We start from the raw sequence: 21,962 nt of genomic DNA, 5'->3' as shown, positions 1-21,962 counted from the left end.
CCAGCATGAGAAGCAACACCTAGACTTGTAACACATCTCAGTGGTTAAGATGTTATGGAGCTCCCCTAATTACCCCCCAGCCCTGGGAACAGCTCAAGGCTTCTTTGGGTAACACACCTAAGGAAGAAGGTCTGAATTCAAAAAAGAGTGGTGAGCAGGAGTTCCTATGTGGCTCAGTGGTTAACAAACTTGACTAGCATCCAGGAGGATGCAGGTTCCATCCCTGGCCTCGCTTAGTGGGTTAAGCATCTGGCATTGCCGTGAATTGTGGCGTAGGCTGGCGGCTACAGCTCCGATTGGACCTCTAGCCTGGGAAGCTCCACATGCCCTGAAAAAAAGAAAAAAAAAGAGTGGTGAGCAGGGTTTGTGGTGAGTGGGGGGGGTGTTTTTCAGGAATAAAGTTAGAGATATGCTGTGTTAATGTTTTATTAGAGCTTTCTTGGTATGATTTTTTTCCCCTCATTTATTTATATGTACCCTCTCTCTGCTAGACCCTGGAAGTCACAAGCCAAATAATTCAGCACACTTTGCCTTAAGCAGCTTAGAGTTTAGTAGAGCAGACTGACAAGCGCCCAGGACCACACAGTGTGACAAGTACTGCGTAACAGACCTAAGCAGGAGCTGAGAAGGTCGGGGCCAGGAAGAGACGCCCCAGGAGAAACGGCCCTGAGCTGGGTCAGGTAAGAAGGGGCTGGGTCGCTCTGCGCCTCTGGCTATGGCTTCCTCTTCCCTGGGGGAGAGGGCAGAGCACCAAAGCCCCCAGCTTCAGTGACCAGCACCCTTCGTTAAAGGCAGAAGCGCCCAACACAAGGCTGCCAACTTTATTGTGCCAATTAAGGATATTAAAAAAAAAAAAGAAAAACCCTACCACTTCACATTATTCCATTTCAAAGGCATTTTAATAGTTTTTTTTAAAGTATTTTAACACTAAAAACCAGGTCATACGACTTCAGAATAAAAGAAAAGTATCCTTAGCTTTGTAAAGAGGAATTATACTGTTGATATTTTGGTGGCGTAGCAATAAAAACGCCACCATAAACTTGTGTTTGGGAAATCTGCAAGTGGAGGATAAAACCAGGGGCTGTCTTACGACAGTTTATACACATCTACCAGGACCTTTACACTCACTGATAACCCCGCAAGGTGGGAGGACTGTCCATGTTTTCAGACGAGGAAACGACGGCCCAGGGGACGGCGTGCCCACGGTCACACAGCAGGGGCAGCACGTGTGAGTGGAACTGCTACACTTGGTTCCAACAGCAGAACCCGCCCTGAGCCCCAAGACAGTGGAGTAGGAGAGAGCCAGGTGATCCCAGGACGTGTCAGACCACACAGCTACTCTGCAGTCATTGCTCTGCGGATGGCAAAGGAAGAATTCAGTTCTTGTACATTTTACCTATTTGTTTATTTATTTGTTTGTTTATTTATTTATTTTCGGTAGTCCCAAACAACCAACTCAAATCCTGCATGAAGCCGGCAGGAGTACGAGGTTCCAAGCAACCCAGAATGTGACCAGCACCTTCACCTTTCTCCTCCCTTTTGGACCTACGCTAGGGAAGACGGAAGAGATCAAGGAACAGGAAAACATCTGAACCCTTGCTCAAGATTCTCAATACTATACTTCCGTTCGGCATGTAATAAGGATGTAATAAAGTGTTTAGTAAATGAATGAATCTAAAGCTTGTAGGCATTATTGCGTATTATATAAACTTGATGGAAAAGATAGGGTCTCAAACCTCTACAAGCTTCCATTCTCAGTCTGAAATAGGATTATAAACATAATACCAACTACAAACAGAAGTGTATCTTGTTTTACAAACTACATTTTCCTTCCACTTTGTCCGTTTAAAATTGAAGTCTACTGTAGCAAACAATCTTTCAACACAATGTCCCCAGTCATACTCTGACACGGGTCGAGATCTTGCCAGGTAAGGATACAGGGCAGGTAACCATCAGAGGCCCGTCCCTGATAGGGCTCCCCACAGACTTATGAGGGAACCGCAGGGCTGAATGGGGCCAGGCAACAGAGAGGGGCACAGGAGAGCAGATGCGGGACCTTGGCAAGTTTCTAAGCTTCCTGTTCCTCTATCTGCAACATTTGAAAAAAAGCCTCAGGACTTGGGGAGATTAAGCAAGATGAGGTGCACAAAGTGTGTTCTTAAGTGATCATCTCTCCATGACAGAACTGGAAACTCCAGAGGATGCTGATCACAACTAAAGTCAGTGAAGGCTCAAAGGGGCCCCTCCAGGGCAGGGCTAAAACAGGAGGCACATCCTTAGGCGGTCAGAGCCTAAGCTTAACCCCCAGGAAACTCAGAGAGCTGGCAATCAGTAAATGTCAGAAAATCTGTGAATTAATGCCATAGCAATTCAAATGGAAACAAATCCACAAGGACCATAAAAAACAAAGCATAGACATGGACAGCTGGTTCAGAAGATTTCATGAAGGAAGATAAAGTGCGAGGACCTTGCCAAGAGGCCACCTGGGCTGAGCACCTGAGAGGGCCAAGTGCAGCACAGTCGTGGACACTCTGCAAGCATCCCGGCAGGAGTCACAGGGAGAAAGGAAGCTACTCAGCCTGGCACGGGTTGCTTTGCACTTGTGACAGGTGACCCATCTTAAGATGAAGGACATGTATCCCCCACATGTACCAATGTGAAAATAAGCTAAAGATGGACAGGTTACAAAACAGTTTAAATAGTACGATCCCATTTTGTTTTTAAAAATCACATGTTGTCTGTGAATCTAATAATCTTGAGAAGTGTGCATCAAGGTGCTGACAGTGATTTTTTTTTTCCTTTGAAAGTCTGTATTTGTATTTTACAAAGTCCATGTATTGATTTTACAACAAAGGAATAAATGAGTGCCTTTATGAGTCTTTAAACCCAGATAGATGATGCCAAGGCAGAGTTCAAAAGGGCTGTAGAGAGCCCCACTGCTGCACAGGGGGTTCAGGACCACAACACCCTGAAGTCCTCTGCAAACCGACAGATGTGGGGAGGTCATCAAAGGCAAACCCCAGGCTGCAGGGCTTTCCTAAAATCCCCCATTCTGGATAAACCCAGGAATAAGTTGCTATTGACCAAAGCCTGCCTTTCCCATACCTCGTCCTCCAGAGGGGGGCGCGCCGCCTCCTGAGCTGGCTTCACCAACGGTACAATGTTTCCTGGGGGAAAGAGAAGGGACGTGATTCCTTAGCGCTCCACACAATTTACTCCATAAAGTCTGAGACTTTGCAAACCAATTCTGCAAAGAAACACAAGTTCCAAGAAGAGGTAAGACCCCCCGCTCCAGCTGTGTTCAAAAACAGCAGGTGCTGGCCCGGCCTCAGATCAGCGACCTCATCCATAGCATGGAGGTTCTTTAAAAGTTCACACCACATGAATTACTTCCATGCAGAGGCAGGTCTAAGGAAGACATTCCAGTGTACGAGCAAGTCTTAGCTACTGGACAAACAGAACCGAACACGGGGCCCCATCCCCAGTGCCGTCCACACGCAGGCAAGGAGACCAGGCTCTCACCAGCAGACAGCCCCCTCCCTGTTAGAGGACAGAGATCCCAATGCCCCTGCCCCACAGACCTGGTGACCACCAAACCCAGAGAATTAACATGCCCACACAAGCTGTCATAAAGGCCTGCAACAGGTAAGAAGAGCCAGGTCTACACAGCAGGCGTAGGGCTGGGGGTCATGCTATAAAGTCACCAGTCAGTACTGACTTCTGGAGCCAAGATCTTCTTGAAATGGGACACCCCAAGGTGTGCTTATTATACTTTGTGACAGCATCCACTCTTGTAACTCACAGCTCAGTGACTGGGTCTTACTGAGCGAACACAGAGTGTGTTTACCCAGATCCTGGGTCCCTTTGTGCTTGTTGCTCAGTAGGCCCATCACAATCCATTCATAATCCCCCACCTCTAAGAAAGTGTCCTGGGGAGTTCCCGTCGTGGCACAGCAGTTAACGAACCCGACTAGGAACCATGAGGTTGCGGGTTCAGTCCCTGCCCTCGCTCAGTGGGTTAAGGATCCGGCGTTGCCGTGAGCTGTGGTGTAGGTTGCAGACGCGGCTAGGATCCCGCGTTGCTGTGGCTCTGGCGTAGGCCAGTGGCTACAGCTCCGATTAGACCCCTAGCCTGGGAACCTCCACATGCCACGGAAGCGGCCCAAAGAAATAGCAAAAAGACAAAAAAAAAGAAAGAAAAGAAAGAAAGTGTCCTGGGGTTCAGGAGAAGGGACTGAGATCTTCAGGTGGAATCTTTGTTTCTCTACCACATCCACTCACAATCTGTAAAGTCAAAATACTACACCATACAAGAAATAGGCTGCAATTCAAATTCACTAGATTCAAATGTTCTTCCCAATAAATTACTGTGACAATAAATGGTAAGGATTTTCTTTCTATTCCAAAAATATATTCCAGGAGTTCCCATCGCGGTGCAGTGGTTAACGAATCCGACTAGGAACCATGAGGTTTCGGGTTTGATCCCTGGCCTTGCTCAGTGGGTTAAGGATCCAGTGTTGCCGTGAGCTGTAGCATAGGTCGCCGATGCGGCTCAGATCCAGCATTGCTGCGGCTGTGGGCATAGGCCCCGTGGCTACAGCTCTGATTCGACCCCTAGCCTGGGAACCTCCATATGCCGTGGGAGGGGCTCTAGAAAAGGCAAAAAGACAAAAAAAAAAAAAACAAACACAAAAACATATTCCAACTGATTTATAACATCATTTTAATTGAAATTATTTTCTGGTGGCAAACCTATTATTTTTCTTCTTCAAAGAAGTTAATAAAAAGAAAAAAGATGTTAAGAAATATTATTACATAGTTAATAGCACCACCACTTAAGTTTTTCTTCCTATCAAGGCCTGGGGCCCAAACCAAGATGTTTAAGATGAGTAACAGCCAGAACACCATGGCAACAATCCACATCATAACACCTACACTAGCAAAACAATCTGGGACTCATTATATACGTAGACTGGAAATGTTTTTCTCTCTCTTTTTTTTTTTTTTTTTACAGAAAATATCAAATATATTAAAAGGTAGAAAGACTAGAAAAATGACCCCTAGTTTCAACACACTGGCCAATCTTGTTTCAGCTGTGATTCTGAAAATCGTTAAATGCTCGCAGAAACTCAGATGTGTCTTTACATGACCTGGCAGGTCCCCAGCACATGGCCTCACGCAGGGAAGAGGCACAAAGCAAGTAGAGCAGAGTCCTGGCCTGGAAGGACTAGCAACCCAGGGGGACTAGAGCCGCATAAAACATCTACAAAATCAAGGAACAAAAATACCAGGCCTGCGAGGCGAAGCCTGGCAGTGCTAACTGTCCTCCCTGATAGGATGCAATGAGGTCAGCACTTCACCTCTGCATATTCGTCCCCAAAACTCATAAATCCAGTCTAATAATGTGAAAAACACTGAGCAAACCCAAACTAAGGACCTTTCCACAAAGTATCTGACCATCACTCTTCAATCGAGGTCATGAAAAATAAGGAAAGACAGAAGCTGTCACAGATCAAGGAGACAGGGGAGACGTGATGACGAAGTTGCAATGAGATGTCCTGGACTGGATCCTGGAGCAGACCGAGTCTCAGCAGGAAAACCAGGGAACTCCAAGTGAGGTCTGTGGTTTACTTAATAACACTGTGCCAATGTTAATCTCCTAATTTTGTCAAATGCGCCCAGGTTAGGTAAGTTGTTAACAGCAGGGAAAACTGGGTGAAAGGTATACGGTGATTCTCTGTAATATATCTGTAACTTTATTGTATATCTAAAATTTTTCAAAAATAAAAAGTTTATTGCAGAAATGATAATATAAAAATTGGAACTGGCTAATGAATATTAATTCTTCTTCACAAGAAGAAGTCAGTGACAACGAAGCTTTCATTTTAAAATTCAGCTCAGAAAGAAGAAACCTCAAGAAATAAAACAACTTGTTAAAGGGTCTCAAAGAAAGTAAGCACCTTGAAATGAAGGCAGGGCCCCTGTAAGCTAAAGGCCACACCAGGTGACCAGTGGCAGCACGATGGACGTGCTACCACGGCAAGGAACTGTGCGGACAGCCAGAAGTGGCTCTGAGGCTGCCCGCCTAGTTTCCCCCTCCACCGAGAGCAGGGCTGTGCCAGTCTCCCTGTACCCCCGCAGCTGCCCAGCCTCTCCCCGTCCTCTCCCCTTCGGCCCACCCGCACAGCACCTCTCTTCACTCACGCAGCAATTCCTGAGGAGCTGGAGCACAACTCTAAGCTGAAAGCAATGAAAGTCGGAGGTGTTACAACCCACTATATGGTAATTCATTTTTTAAAAAGTTTATATGTATCCAGGGAAAAGATGAACTGTACACCAGGAGACCCGAAGCTGTGGTTCTGAACAAGGAAGGGACAGAAGCAGCAGCAGCAATAGAATGCCACCTCTGGTCTTTCTGACCTGGAGATCACGATGCCGAGCCTGCTAGTGCTCACTCGTGCTTTTATTTTATTTTATTTTATTTTATTTTTTAGGGCCACACCCGCAGCGTTATGGAGGTTCCCAGGCTAGAGGTCGAATTGGAACTACAGCTGCCGGCCTACACTACAGCCACAGCAACGCCAGATCCCCAGATCTGAGCCACGTATTCGACCAATACCACAGCTCACGGCAACACCAGATCCTTAACCCACTGAGCGAGGCCAGGGATCAAACTCACAACCCCATGGTTCCTAGTCGGATTTGTTTCCACTGCACCACGACGGGAACTCCTAGCTCATGATTTTGAACAGCTTTGCATGTGCTTCCTTAAAACACCACCATTCTACATCTGAAACAGGACACAATCCTAGAAACAAAAGTGCAGATCTGGATTTTCAAACTGTGACTAGCACGTGGGGATTTCATTCACTCTGAACTGGATTTAAGATGACCCTTATGACTGGGGGCAATGCAAAAGCCAGCCCCTGGGACAGAGCAACTGGATGTCTGCCTCCACGCTGCAGTCAACATGTCTTGTACATGTATGTCAGCCTAAAGAAGAATTCATGTAAAATAATCCAAAATGCTCTGTAACAAAATTAATGAAAGACAAAGACAGAAAACCCAACACTGACATTTTTAAAATAATCCAAAAAAATAAAAAAAGAAGAAGACAAGTCATTTCCACCAAGACACAGCAGGTTAAGAATTCAGTGTTGTCTCCGAGGAGGCGCAGGTTCAATCCCCAACCCAGCACAGTGGGTTAAGGATCTGGTGTTGCCACAGCTGTAACAGGTCACAGCCACAGCTTGGTATTCGATCCCTGGCCTAGGAACTTCCACATGCCATAGGTGCGGCTGAAAAAGAAAGACAAGAAAAGGCAAGACAAGAAAAGGACCACGACAACCTAAAAAAGCTGTGCTTGTTCTTCACAACACCAGTTTAAAAATGAACAGCATCTGCCATCTTCTCATCCATGAGGCAATCCACCCTGAGCAACGTCATCATTTCTGCTTACCGGGCAAGTGAAGAGCGTCTTGCAAAATGCACATCGAAACTTCCCCAGTGCTCTGAATTACGCAACTAGGAATCTGTACGGCATTGTCACTGCTCAACAGCCCTCCACAAAGGCTTCATCTCTTAAGGTCACGTTAAGAAAGAAGCTACATATGCTCTTTCCATTCATTTTTAAAAACGTTTTATTAAACTAGAAGCTTTCCACATACACCTCGTACTTTGCACATTTGTCAGGTGCAGAGCTCCTGGCCAAGCTTTCAGGCCACGTGCTTATGCTGTGGCAGGTTTGACAAGCCCCACACGAGGACCAGGCACAGCCCCCTTCCCCAGATACCCAGCAGGGTGGGTGCTCCCCTCTGAGCTGTGGAGGAAGCAGGCTGCTGAACTCCATCCAACCTTAGGCCTGTGCCTGTCTCCCTCTCCCTTCGCTCTCATGCTTCACTGCCCTGTTTTCCTTGGCATATAGGACAGGGCTTAGCACCTAGGGGCATAGCATATGCCAAAATAGGAAAAGAAAAAAAAAAAAAAAAAAAAAAAAAAAGTCCATGAGAGAAATGGCAGCCTCACCCCTGGGCATGCACAGCTCAGGTGTGAACACCAAGCCTCAGGAATAGAAATGCACCCTCAACTCGCAGCCTAGAACAAATTCCAGCTCACAAACTACCAGCTGTGGAATCACAAGTTGATTTCACTCTGAGCCTCAGTTTCTCCAACCAGCGCCTGGCGCTTCCTGTCTTTTTCTCTCTCCACCCCACCTGGAGCAAGCATATCAGCTCTATAGCCCCAGCTGACCTTTGAGAAGGCTGTGCCAAAGCACAGACCATAGGTCTAGCTATGCCACACGGTACCCACCATACCTGCTCCAAAGGTGGTGTTCTGGTCACATTCTGACTCTCTCACATAACGCTCTCATAGGTTTGAAACTGAGTTTAAATTATTAATTCTCTCAAACTCAACACCCATGCTCAGTTATTAGAATGTCTTAAGCCTCCACCATATGCTCACCACAAACTTAAGTGCTTTCTGGGGATACAGAGACCTTCAGACAAAGGCCACTCTTGTGGTTTACTCATCAGGAAGATAAAACTCCAATAATTCTATTAAAAGGCAGGATGGAGGAAGCAAGGGCTGCCTCTTCTCGTGCATGGTACCCTGGCCAGGTAGAGGCTTGGGAAGCAGACCCACAGGCTGGGGTGGGGGGCATTGAATGGGGAACTGGTACTGAGTGAGGACAGAGATTCAGTCTGGGAAGATGAAGAAGTTCTGCAGATGGAGGGTGGTGGATGCACAGCAACGTGAATGTATTTATAATGCCACAAAACAGTACACTCAAAACTGGGCAAACGAATGTTAATGGCAAACAGGAGCCTTTCTCAGCTGGCACTAAACAGCTGAAACAGTCCTAACTGGCAGCTAGTTTTCCACAGAGCCCTAGTTATGTAGGTCCCTGATGGGGGGGGGGGGCATCTTTATAACTAAGTTTAGGAAGCAAAAGAAAAAATTGGTCAAAATGGTAAATTTTATGTTATGTATACTTCACCACATACACCAAAATTTTTGTTTTAGAAAAGAAGAGACAAACCCACACATATTTCTAGACTTCCTGAGTGACAGAGGTAGAGTCCCAAGGCACAGGAAGGCCACTCAGTAGTGATGCTGGCTCAATGGACCATCTACTCAGGAGAAAAGAAAACTGGATTTTAACCTCACCTCAGTCTCAAAAGCAGTTAGAAATCAACTCCAGAAAGACTAAGGGTTAATATAAAAAGCAAGACCTTAAAATTGTTTTTAAAAAAGCAAAACAAAAAAAAACCCGGAAGAATTATCTTTATGACCTCAAGGCAGAGAAGAATTTCCTTTAAAATGTCCTTTAAAATATCCTTTAAAATAGCTATATGGCATTGCCACAAGCTGCAGCGTAGGTGTTGCTGTGGCTGTGGCACAGGCCTGCAGCTGCAGCTCCGATTCGACCCCTAGCCATATGCCATAGGCACAGCCATAAAAAGAAAAAAAAATTTAATTTAAAAAATAAAATAAGAGTTCTCGTCATGGCACAGTGGAAACAAATCCAACTAGGAACCATGAGGTTGCAGGTTCAATCTCTGGCCTCACCCAGTGGATTAAGGATCCGGCGTTGCCGTGAGCTGTGGTGTAGGCTGCAGTCATGGCTCAGATCCCGCATTGCTGTGGTTCTGGTGTAGGCCAGTGGCTATAGCTCCGATCGGACCCCTAGCCTGGGAACCTCCATATGCCACAGGAGCAGCCCTAAAAAGACAAAAGACAAAACCAAAATAAAATAAAATACATATCATAAAGAAAAGATTAATATAATCAACTACACTGAAATTTTAAATGTTTAACATAAGACAACATAATGAAAGTGAAAAGACGTGCACAAAGTAGGAGACAATTCCTGTACCTCATATAACCAATAAATTGGTACACAGAACATATAAAGAACCAATATGAATCAGTAAGAAAAATACAGACAACCCAAGAGGAAAATGGGAAAAAACCTAATCAGACATGTCACCAAAGAGAACCTGGGAATTATTTATGCTCGTACGGAAAGAGGCTCACCCCCTCAATAAGCAGGTAAGTTCAAGCCAGAATGAGATAACATCTGACATCCACTCGCCGGGTACAATTAAGAAGCGTGACAATTAGCTGGGAGGGCCAGGCATGGACAATGGGAACTTCCAAATCCTCCACGTCAGAGAGGAGCGTGAACTGGCACACCACTTGGGGGAGGCATTTCTGCACGCTGAGCACACCCAGGAGGCAGGAAGTCTACTCCTAAGTAAACCTTAGAGAAATGAGTGCACCAGGAGACCTGCACAAAGAAGGTTCATAGCCCAGTACTCTTACTGGGAAAAAAAAATGGAAGTTGTGGTCTATGCCTGCGACAGTTAGTTTTATGTGTCAGGAAATGCCCAGATAGCTCACCAATCATTATTCCAGGTATTTCTGCAAGGGTGTTTTCAGGTAAGATTAACATTTTCATTGGTAAAGTAGACTGCCCTCCACAGTACTGGTGAGCCCCAATCCAATCAGTTGAAGGCCTGGATAGAACCACAAAAACCAACCCTTCCCAAGTAGGAGGGAGAGCTCCACCTGCCAGCCTTCAGTCTTCATCTACACCACCAACTCTCCTGGGTCCCTAGGCTGCCGGCCTTTGCAGGGAACTGGAACTGCACTATGGGCCCAGATGGAGTTCAAACCTGCTGGCCCCTTATGCAGATTTGGGCTTGCTGGTCTCCGTAATCACGTGAGCCACTTCCTCAAAGTAAATCTCTTTCTGTATTTACATAGACCCTATTGGTTCTGTTTCTCTGGAAAATCCTAATATAATACACAAAATGGAATATGATTCAAAAGTAAAAATGAAATTTGCAGATTACTTGATTTCCCTTTTATAAAGCTCATAAAGAAAACCCGAATATATTATTTATAGGTACATATATAGGTGTGTAAGTGTTCTCTTTAAAAAAGCAAGAGAATGATCAAACACCCTGGAATAACTTCACCCCTGGCAGGAAGCCCCCACTACAAGCTTCCCTGTGGTGCACAGTGGTTTCAAGCTGGGATGCTGATTTTCAAGGTTTTTATAATTATGTTTGAAAACTTACATACCCATCACCCATTGTTTATATGAATTTAAGTTGTCTAATAAAAGATTTCTAAACTAGAGATAAATAAGAAAAGTGCTGGAGTTCCCGTCGTGGCTCAGTGGTTAACAAATCCGACTAGGAACCATGAGGTTGCAGGTTCGATCCCTGGCCTTGCTCAGTGGGTTAAGGATCTGGCGTTGCCGTGAGCTGTGGTGTAGGCCAAAGATGCGGCTCAGATCCCACATTGCTGTGGCTGTGGTGTAGGCGTTGCCGTGAGCTGTGGGGTAGGTCGCAGATGCAGCTCAGATCCCGTGTTGCTGTGGCTCTGACGTAGGCTGGTGGCTACAGCTCCAACTGGACCCCTAGCCTGGGAACTTCCCTATGCTGCGGGAATAGCCCAAGAAGTGGCAAAAAGACAAAAAAAGAAAAGAAAAATGCCATAAGACAAAAGGAAAAAAAACCCACAGGTATTCAACAAATGCCATGCTAAAATCAGACCAATGGTGAAATCCACCTCTCCCACCAAGGCTTTCCAGCCCAGTCTGAAGGTCCAATTAGACCTGAAGCCCTCCAGGGTTCTGGGCATTCAGGCTTTCCCTCCCTTCTCATTTTGAGAACACTGGTCCACTTATTTTGCATGCGGAAGAGGAAGGTTAGAAATTATGACTGAGCTAATGCCTCACAAAGAGACTATAGAACCATGGGCACCTACCAAGTTAACCCATCTACTGCTGACCTTTGGGGATCTAGATGTCACACCTGGTTCCCAGTGCTCCTACTACTACAACAAAACTGCTCCCCTGGTCATTTTGAGGTGGCTTGTTATTTTTACAATCCTCTTCCCCACTCAACCCCAGGAATTTATTCCTGATTCCTCCAGGGCCACACACACCTGCAGTGGTGAAAGGCCAGTGGAAAGTGCAGGCCTTAGGGACAGGTGGTCACATGCTTGAGACAGAGCAGAAGAGAAACACAGGGCCAGTTCAGGCTGGACAGACACTGCCACAGGGCCACCTCTGGCCCCTCCCCCATGAGCCTGTCAAGTCCACAGAATTATCTGGGGATTCACAGACGTGGGGAAAGAGTGCTGTACACAGGCCTCCCTGTCATGCCTGGAGCTTAATGAAATGGCCACCTGATGTGCTTGCTACTGGGTCCTGGTAAATATTTCTGTACTCCTTCTATGGGCATTTTTCTGAGATTTTTATTACAGTTAGCTGCAGTTTGGGGATCTAGATGCCTTTCAAACACTTGCTAATATAAGCAAGTAAGTCTTCTTTTTGTGTAATGAATGGTGTGCATGACATTAATTGAGCGCTTACTATGCTCTAACCACTTGACACGTATTATCCCATCTAGGCCCGATAGCAACTCTACACAATGGTGCTCTTCCTTGTCCTGCTAATCTTACAGCAGAGGAGACAAGCTCAGGGAGATTAAACGGCTTGGCCAAAGTCAGAGTTGTAGATGGAAGGACACACCACTGCTCCAAGCCCTGGGCCAGGACTTCCTCCAGCTGACGCAACTCCTCATGTGAGGCTATCGCAGTATTTCTGGAGTAAACCGTACTTGGTCATGAATAACTGACCTTTTAATACACCTCTGTATTCAAGTTACTATTTTATTTAGAAATGCTGCAGATACATATAAACATATATATAACATACATAGGAAAACTGGTCTATAGTTTTCTCTAGTGGCTGGAACTGCAGACAGGAAACCCAAACCCTGTAAAGAGAAAGACGTATTTGACTACATAAAAATCCTTAAATTTCATGGAAACAGACCTCTAAACAAAGTAAAAACAAATTACAAAAACAATAGCCAGGGGGACATATATGCAATACAGATAACAAAGAATTTATAGCCCAATATACAAAAAGCTCCTAAAACCTGAAAAGAAAAACAACTCAGGGAGTTCCTTGGCGGCCCAGTGGCATAGGACTTGGCACTTTCACCACTGCAGCCCAGGTTCAGTCCCTGGTCTAGGACCTGAGATCCTACATCAAGCCACTGCGTACTGTAGGCAATAAATTAAAAAAAAAAATTCAAAGCAAAGGGATGAGGGTAGACAAAATACATGGATTCATACTTTATAGGAGACATACTAATGACCAATGAACATGTGAAGTGATGCTCAACTTTACTAGTACTCAGGAAAACAGAAATTAAAATAACAATGGGATATGATTTTTACCCATCAGATCAGCAAAAAAAATCATTTATTATTGGTAGAAATGCCCAGAAAAGAGTGTCCTCATACACTGCTGTTGCAAGTATGTCCTACAAAAAGGCTGAAGCAATTGGCTCTGGCCTAACTACCAGACTCTTCGGTCCTGGAGAGATACCCCGAGCACAGCACTCATTCACACGCTGAATGACCTGCCACACGCAGAGCACTCAGTTAGATCTCTGTTCTCAGAGAGCTTAAAATCAGAAGTATGAAAGCTACAGGGAACTGAAAAGAGCAAGCTGCCGCATGATGCCTACAGTACTCTTCCTTTTATTAAAACACACACTGATGTTAGTGAGAGCCGGGAGGAAGTGGTGGAGGCTCAGCTACATTGAAGCGGTCAACACTGGTTTTTCTCAGAGGCTTGGGGCTGGAGGTTTATTAGCATCTTGCTGTGTATACATCTTTTTGTTTCACTTGGCATGAACATATAGTAACAAATGCAATAACCTGTAACCCTGAGACATCTAATAAAGGATATTGCAAACAGCTTTTGTTGTACACAACAAAGAAGAGCACAAGGTCCACGTCGAGTTGGCAGGAGAGCCGAGAGTCCACCCTCTGTCCGGCTGACTGACCGCAAAGCTGGGCTCTTCACTCCTCACTCGAGTTCACCCACCCACCCAGGCCAGAACTCAGGAAGGCTGCTGTGCTCACACGGACACTAAGTTTCAGGAGGCAGTCTGGCAACACTTCTTGAACTGTAAGAACTGCCTATTTCTTGAGCTCCTCTGGATGATGTGCTTTTTAATCTCTAGAAGCTGAGGTGGATACAAAAGATAATACAAAAGCCTGTTTGCCATGTGGCTGCGTCTTGGCCCTTGGTTAATGCGTTATCCATCTCCTGGGCTCTCTACACAGCATTTCCCCATAGGCTGCTCCTTGCCCAGCACCCATTCCTCCTGCTTCCGGCTACGGCATTCCAACTGGGCTCCGGAGAGCCCCCGCCCCTTGGAAGCAATCGTCCCTCCCCGGGGCTCCTCTGCAGGTTCCGGGTGAGGCTGTGAGGCCACACCGCCCAACGTCGCCCAAGGAAGTGCTCTCACGCTCAGGTTCGTTTAGGACCACAGACCCGTGACGCACACCCAGAGTCCTGACAGAGAGGAACACCATCCCTCCTGACCAACCCCTACAGCAGGGGGACTGGGGCTCTGTCACTTAGGAGAGCTAGAGTGGGCCTCTACAGAAGTCCTCTGAGACACAGAAAGCTCGAGATCACTTCAATGTTCTTACCCCTGCCCAAGGCCCAGTGACAGTTACATCTGTTTATACCTCTGCTGACAGGAAAAAAACATTCAACCAATGACAGAAAGAAATGAATGGCCCAGGTCCAATGCTTGCTTCTCCCTGAATGCCCTGGCCCCTTCCACTGGGAGTGCATGCTCTCTCCGAAGGCATCTACCTTTTTTTTTTTTGGCTTTTTTTTAGGGCCACTCCCACGGCATATGGAGGTTCCCAGGCTAGGGGTCTAATTGGAGCTGTAGCCTGCCGGCCTACACAACACCCACAGCAATGCAGGATCCGAGCCGCATCTGCAACCTACACCACAGCTCACGGCAATGCTGGATCCTTAACCCACTGAGCAAGGCCAGGGATCGAACCCGCAACTTCATGGATCGTAGTCGGATTCGTTAACCACTGAGCCACAACGGGAACTCCAAGAATCATTTTTTTAAAGTACATAGTTTAGGAATTTTATTTCTAACTTAAAAAAAATTACAGGAGTTCCCATCGTTCCTTTAGCAGTAACAAATATGACTAGTATCCATGAGGACGAGGGTTCGATCCTTGGCCTCACTCAGTGGGTTAAGGATCTGGCATTGCCATGAGCTGTGGTGTAGGTCACAGACACGGCTCGGATCCTGTGTTGCCGTGAGTGTGGTATAGGTTGCAGATGCGGCTCGGATCCTGCATTGCTGTGGCTCTGGCGTAGGCTGGTGGCTACGGCTCCAATTCGACCCCTAGCCTGGGAACCTCCATATGCCGTGTGAGTGGCCCAAGAAATGGCAAAAAGACAAAAAAATTAAAAATTTAAAAAAGGATTCTTACTTTATCCAGTTTCTTCAGTTAGCTGACTGCTGCCCATCCCAGTCTCATGAACAAACGCTGAGTGACCACGGCCAGATGTCATGCCAAGTCCTGAGGACAACAGTGCCTCACAGAAAATAAACTAGTATATAAAGTCCAGCTGAAGGAGCTATGCCCAGGCTATAAGGCACTGCACTTAGCACGACATTGAAAACATTCTTCCCTGCCATCAGTGACAACAGAACAGCTATCTAATTGGCTTAAAGACCAGGACAAATTAATAAAAGTACCTAATCCAGAATTCTCAATTTCCAATCTAAAAGAAAAGGCCCCAGGCTTCCCTGAAGGTACTCTGATGTAGCTATGCTAACCCAATAAAACTCTGTTCCCACCTGGCACGCATCTGCCTGCCCACACTGAGCCTGGAGGTGATGTGAAAACCCAACTGCCAGGGACAAAAGCAGGATGTCTGTGAGCTTTTGCGCCTGACTCAAGACAGCTACTTAGCCACACCTGATGCAAAGATGGTTCCAAGTGGAAGAAATACTCCCTTTATTTGGTGGTACAGGGTATCTGGGAATAAGGAGGAAAGCAAACCAGAAGGAAACTGAAATAAGCTTCTCCTACCTCACCTGTGCCAAAAGGTTGCAGAGCTTCGACCTGGCTGGCCTGGGGAAGGGCCTCCCCATTGGGAGACACCTGTCTCCTCCCCTTGGCTCATCAACAATGCCACCACTTTAGTAACGACGTCAAGTCAAGCCACTGTGGCCAACGACTCCGAGAGACACGAGTGCTTGCCCCAAAACAGCGAGGCCCGAGAAGAGGTCGGAAATCAGAAGTGGGGCCAACACTGAATTCTCCTTGTTCTAAATTAAACGCCAGACGTGGATATACACTGGCTTGTTTGTTCTGTTTGGTAGCCAAAGGTCAGGAAATCTGGATGCTTCCTTTCAAACCTGAAATCAGCAAGTGCGCAAGGATGATGTGACCAGAGGAAGACCCTTTCCTCCAGCTGCACACCTCTCAGGACAGGAGGTTCACCCTCAGAGAGGGGCGGGCTGCTTCTGACGGGCTCCACACTGTGCCCACTAGAGCTGGCAGATGGGCGTGCTTGGCTTCCCTTCCCTCCGCACCTAGACCCAGTTCCAGGGCTCGGCAGGGTTACCCTTCACTGACCAGCACCCCCATCTGACCACACACACCAGCCCTCAAGCCAACATCTCAGAAGAGCCCGCCTGGTTTTGAAACACTCGCTAATATAAAGAGAACACAAAGAACAGCCTCCACCTCCGTCCCACACCTCAAACGCACACTCACAGGTCTCAGGTCGTTCTGACTTTCGCCTCTACCCTGCATCGTATTCTGAAAGAAGGGGTCAAGTCTGAAAAAGACCGTGAAATTTGACAAGTGCCCTGCACGTAGAAATCTCTAAGTAAATCCACCTTCTCACCCTAGATTCCACAGCTTTATCTCCTCCTGGAGCCACTCCACCCACCTCCATCCCCAGCGCCTTCCCCTCACTGACTGCAGGATTGATGTCCATTACGGGTTCATGTAGAGTCACCAGGCACCTGTCTTCACCCCTACACCACCAGCACGAAGGACACATCAAGGTCGTTTTTTGTTTTTTTGCTTTTGTTTCTTCGTTTTGGTCTTTTTAGAGCCACACCCGCAGCATATGGAAGTTCCCAGGCTAGGGGTTGAATTGAAGCTGTAACCGCTGGCCTATTCTACAGCCACAGCAACACAGGATCCAAGCTGCATCTTCAGCCTACCCCACAGCCCATGGCAATGCTGGGTCCTTAACCCACTGAGCAAGGCCAGGGATTGAACCTGTGTCCTCATGGATGCTAGTCAGATTCGTTTCCAATAAGCCATGCCGAGAACTCCACATCAAGGTCATCTTGACTGACATGCTGCAAATGTGCAGAGACAGGAAGCGTGAGCTTTAATTTCAAAATCAATACTTCCCTTGCTCTCCATAGCCTGGGTCAAGAAACCTCAAGTTGATTTCCCTTTCCCCAGAATTAATACAGAAAAAACAAGCATTAGACAGGGAGAAACACGATCTCAGTGTGTGTTGCTTCCATCCCTCCACTAGACGGTTACCATCACACAAGCAGGGGCCCGTCTCCTTTCCTCTCGCCTCAGAACAGGGCCAGGCCCTGCAAGACCCCACGACCACGTGGGGTAAAGGAGCAGTTGGGGTGCAAGATGCAGGATGCGATGGGATGGAGCTGGTCTGGTGGTAGTGTGGCTGGAAAGGGGAGAGGGGTACCAAGGTCATTCTTTTTAATTTCATTTAACCGGATTAATGCTGCCCTTGATTTACGGTTGTGGATGTTCCAGTTGGGTGGCCACTGCTCCTTCCTAAACAGATGGGATGTCTGCCAGACTTACTGGCCACTTCCGTGGTCCAGCTTTGGGGCTAAACAGAAGCATCGCTTTGTTTAGTTTGGATCGCTTTTCCTTTTCCATTGAGCAAGTTTTCTTTTGCTAGCTATCACTGCCTCTCACGTTTCCAAGTGGAGCTCCTGGTCTTCCTTTTCATGTTTCTCCCTCGTCTAATGCAGCTACGGCTCAGATTCAATCCCTGGCCCAGGAACTTCCATATGCTGCAGGTGCGGCTATAAAAAAAATTTTTCTAATGAAATATTGGAGTTCCCTGGTGGCTTAGCAGGTAAGGATCCAGCATTGTCACTGCTGTGGCTCAGGTTTGACCCTAGCCCAATAACTTCCATGTGCCGCAGGTGTGGCCAAGAAAGAAAGAAACATTATCTTCCATTATGTTCTACCTCAAGAAATTGGATATAGATGGTATGAGAAAAAGAATGTACACACACGTGTGACCAGGTCACTGTGCTGTACAGCAGAAATCGATACAACACTGTAAATCAACTATAAAAAAAAAAAAACCAAAAACCCTATGAGGGAAAAAAAGAAATATTGATATATGCTACAATATGGATGAATCCCAAAATAATTTTTCTGAATGAAAGAAGCCAGGCTAAAAAAGGTATACACTCTATGATTCCACTTACATAAAATTCTAGAAAATGCAAACTAATCTACAGGGACAGAAAGCAGACCAAAGCTTCCTGGGAGTAGTGAGCAGGTGGAAGGTGCTATAAAGTAGCTCAGGGAAACTTCTGTGGGTGACAGATATGTTCATTATCTAGATTGTGGTGATGGTTTGATGGGTGTGTTCATACGTGAGAACTTAAACAGTATACTTTACATATGTGAAACGTACTGTTAGTTATACTCAATAAAACTCTTTAAAATTCTGGAGAATTAATGTAAGGTTATTAACTTTATATTGTCAACTAAGAATACTCTTAAAACTACCAGCTCATGTCACCAATACCAAAAGAAAAAGACATTTTAAAACTAAAAAGTACAGGAGTTCCTGTTGTGGCACAGTGGAAACGAATCCGACTAGGAACCATGAGGTTGCAGGTTCAATCCCTGGCCTCGCTCAATGGGTTAAGGATCCGGCGTTGCCGTGAGCTATGGTGCAGGTCGCAGATGTGGCTCGGATCCTGCGTTGCTCTGGCTCTGTTATAGGCTGGCAGCTACACCTCCAATTGAACCTCTAGCCTGGGAACCTCCAGCGAGGCTCTGAAAAGACAAAAGACCAAAAAAACAAAAAACAAAAAAAAAATAAAAGATACAAAGGTGGAGTTCCCATCGTGGCGCAGTGGTTAACGAATCCGACTAGGAACCATGAGGTTGTGGGTTCGGTCCCTGCCCTTGCTCAGTGGGTTAACGATCCGGCGTTGCCGTGAGCTGTGGTGTAGGTTGCAGACGCGGCTCGGATCCCGCGTTGCTGTGGCTCTGGCGTAGGCCGGTGGCTACAGCTCCGATTCAACCCCTAGCCTGGGAACCTCCATATGCTGCGGGAGCGGCCCAAGAAATAGCAACAATAACAACAACAACAACAAAAGACAAAAAAAAAAAAAAAAAAAAAGATACAAAGGTAACAATCTTATACTAAAAGAAAGCCCTTCCCAAGAAAAGGTAGTTGCTCACCTTAACATATAAAATCTACACTGTCCTTATTTTTTCCACGTTGGTGAAAACACTGTTTCAGGGGGAGTTCCCATCTCGGCTCAGCGGTTAACGAATCTGACTAGAAACCATGAGGTTGCAGGTTCCATCCCTGGCCTTGCTCAGGGGGTTAAGGATCCAGCATTGCCATGAGCTGTGGTGTAGGTCGCAGACTCAGCTCGGATCCTGAGTTGCTGTGGCTCTGGTGTAGGCCGGCGGCTACAGCTCCCCTTAGACCCCTAGCCTGGGAACCTCCATATGCCGGGGGAGCAGCCCTAGGGGAAAAAAAAGGCAAAAAGACAAAAAAAAAAAACAACAGTGTTTCAGACCAGCTCCAGTTCAGGACATGCTGAAGGCGCCACACTCCTCAGGCGGTCCCCATGCTGGTGTCCACCTCCAACCTGGCAGTTACTTGAGCAGCACTCCAGCTCTAGCAGCAACAGGAGAGTCATGTGTACTGTGGGACACTATGGCTAGGACACCATGTCCCTCCCCTCCAGGAGGACAAGGTCATAAGAAGAATGCGCCCTGAAAGGTTCCTGAAGCCGTTGCTGATGCTGAAGTGGATTGACTTGTTTCTAGAGAGCTATTCATCCCCAAAGCAGAGTATTTGTGCTTTGCTGCAAGGAAAAGTTTTATATGACAATGTCAAAGCTGTTCACTGGGACCCTTTCAGGCCAAAGTCATGGATAAAGTAGAAATAAAATATGAGCTCTAAAAAAAGACCACGATATGGAGTGGAATCCTTCTGATACTGTGCCAGAATGCTAACAAAATCCAAAATACCTCAATCAGCCCAGCCCTAGAAGGAGACTTTGGGTAAAATGGTACAATGCAAGGGCCCTCCTCCAGTGTGGCTGGTTTAATACCAAGAACAGCCGGGCAGGGAACAGGCCTGCTGCTGGACCCACTTCCCAAGCTTTGGCTGTTAGACACCTCCAAGCTCTGCAGGGTGCCACGAGCAGCAGAGATGGCATGGGACAAGCATATTCGATAAATAAGCAGAGACTTTGTTACACAATGAATCCAGAGCAGTGCCCTGCACCACAAAGACCCCACCCCCGCCCCCGCCCCGTACCCTTATGGGAACACCCCAGCCTGCACATCCAAGCTCCAGCTATATACACACACTCCCTGCACACAGCCACCGTGGCCACCTCTCTGCCAGGGGTATGTGTGCATGACAGCACAGTCTACCCTCAGAAGGACACAGCCAGGGAAGAGGCCCAAACAAGTCTCACAATTGGGCTAGGGATTACTGGGACAGGGAATTCCAGGGCCTCTGTCCCCAGGCATGGTCTAGAAGGGGAAGCCAGGGAAAGAAGCCACAACAGCTGCCTTCTCCAACCCACCCTGCTCAGAAACCTTATGTTTCTCTCTTGTCAACCACCCCATTCCACGCAATCCCCAATCTCCATCTTACTGGGCTTCAAACCTAGACTCCTCCGACCCTGCCTTACCCTTTAGACTGGAAACTCCATTTAGAAACCTCCTGATGCTCTCAGGACTTGACTTCCTTGGTCACATAACAAAAGGACCACTTCCCCCTCCCAGCCTCGAGGCTTCTCCAGACCCAACTGTGCCCAGGAAGAATGGCTGGACACTGCAACATTTAATGAGCATGGAGCCAGACCCAGAGACCGTCTGGTCCTCCAGGACGTGAGATGGCTAGAGAGAAATGTCACCCCTGCATTTAGTCATGTTTAGAATAACTCCAAAGGTGCCGTTTTGTGTTTGACATGAAGTTGCAGCAAGCCTTAGAAGGAAACAGAGATATAAAGTTATTAAATATAAATATTTAAAGAACAGCAGCTGTTAATGCCAGGGGGATGGCAGCGTGCATCTTCCAGTCAGAATAATGATTCCGTTATGGCAAGGGCTGAATCAAGATCACAAATACTGTTTCATTCCACCCTCTGCAGAGGATACAAAGTTTTTTTTAAAGCAATTTTTCGGGAAGTTACTCTGTTCACTGAGTAGTACCTTAAAAATTAAAACTAGAAAACATATGTCTGGTGTGGAAAATAGGGAGTGCATACAAACCTCCTCAGCCAAGTACTAAATAATGTGCACTTCAAATGCCACTTGCGAAGCTGGAATTGGGACTGAGGGTGGAATTATGCAATTTTGTTAACAAATATATGTATTTGGTAACTTCAAGTGTCTATAATGTCTACCACATAGAGGCCTGAAAGCATGTGCCACTCATGTTTCTCATCCTTGAGCAAGGCAATTTGATGTGACAGTCAGGTAAAAATTAAATTTCTGACTGCGAAAGGAACCCGTCAGAGAATGGACATGTCCGTGACAAAATGGTCACACTTGATGGTTTTTGTGGCCATTTCTGATGATGTCCTCAGGCCTGGCTTGCTGAACTCCAGGACCCCAAGCTGATCAAGAGCACCACACTTCCTAGCCTGTCACTTAACCTCTCTAAGGCCAGCTTTCCACCTGCACGACAAAGATGTCATAAGGGTAAATGTTAAATGTAATCATGCCTGGAAAAGTAGAGCTCCTGGCACAAAAGAAGCTTCCATAAATATTAAATCTTTTAAAATCTTTATGATAATGACGGTGACGTC

The 21,962-nt window shown here is 46.5% G+C and overlaps 1 protein-coding gene across 12 annotated transcripts in view; it reads right to left on the bottom strand.

Moving 5' to 3' along the window:
* Nucleotides 1–21,962, bottom strand: part of PACSIN2 (protein kinase C and casein kinase substrate in neurons 2) — a 132,104-nt gene that overhangs the window by 92,162 nt on the left and 17,980 nt on the right. For 9 of the 12 annotated variants that reach the window (XM_084955106.1, XM_084955111.1, XM_084955105.1 and 6 more), the window contains exon 2: nucleotides 3,106–3,167. The exons of the other annotated variants lie outside the window; for them this stretch is intronic. The gene's annotated coding sequence lies outside the window, so the exon portion shown is untranslated. The remainder of the gene's footprint in view (nucleotides 1–3,105; nucleotides 3,168–21,962) is intronic. 12 annotated transcript variants of the gene reach the window in all.

Source organism: Sus scrofa, chromosome 5 (assembly GCF_054392235.1).
Source record: "Sus scrofa isolate SSC_HxYL_T2T_F1_AM1 chromosome 5, Sscrofa_HxYL_maternal_Yorkshire_Landrace_v2.0, whole genome shotgun sequence".
Lineage (NCBI taxonomy): Eukaryota > Metazoa > Chordata > Mammalia > Artiodactyla > Suidae > Sus > Sus scrofa.
This window is presented reverse-complemented; position numbering and strand designations above follow the sequence as displayed.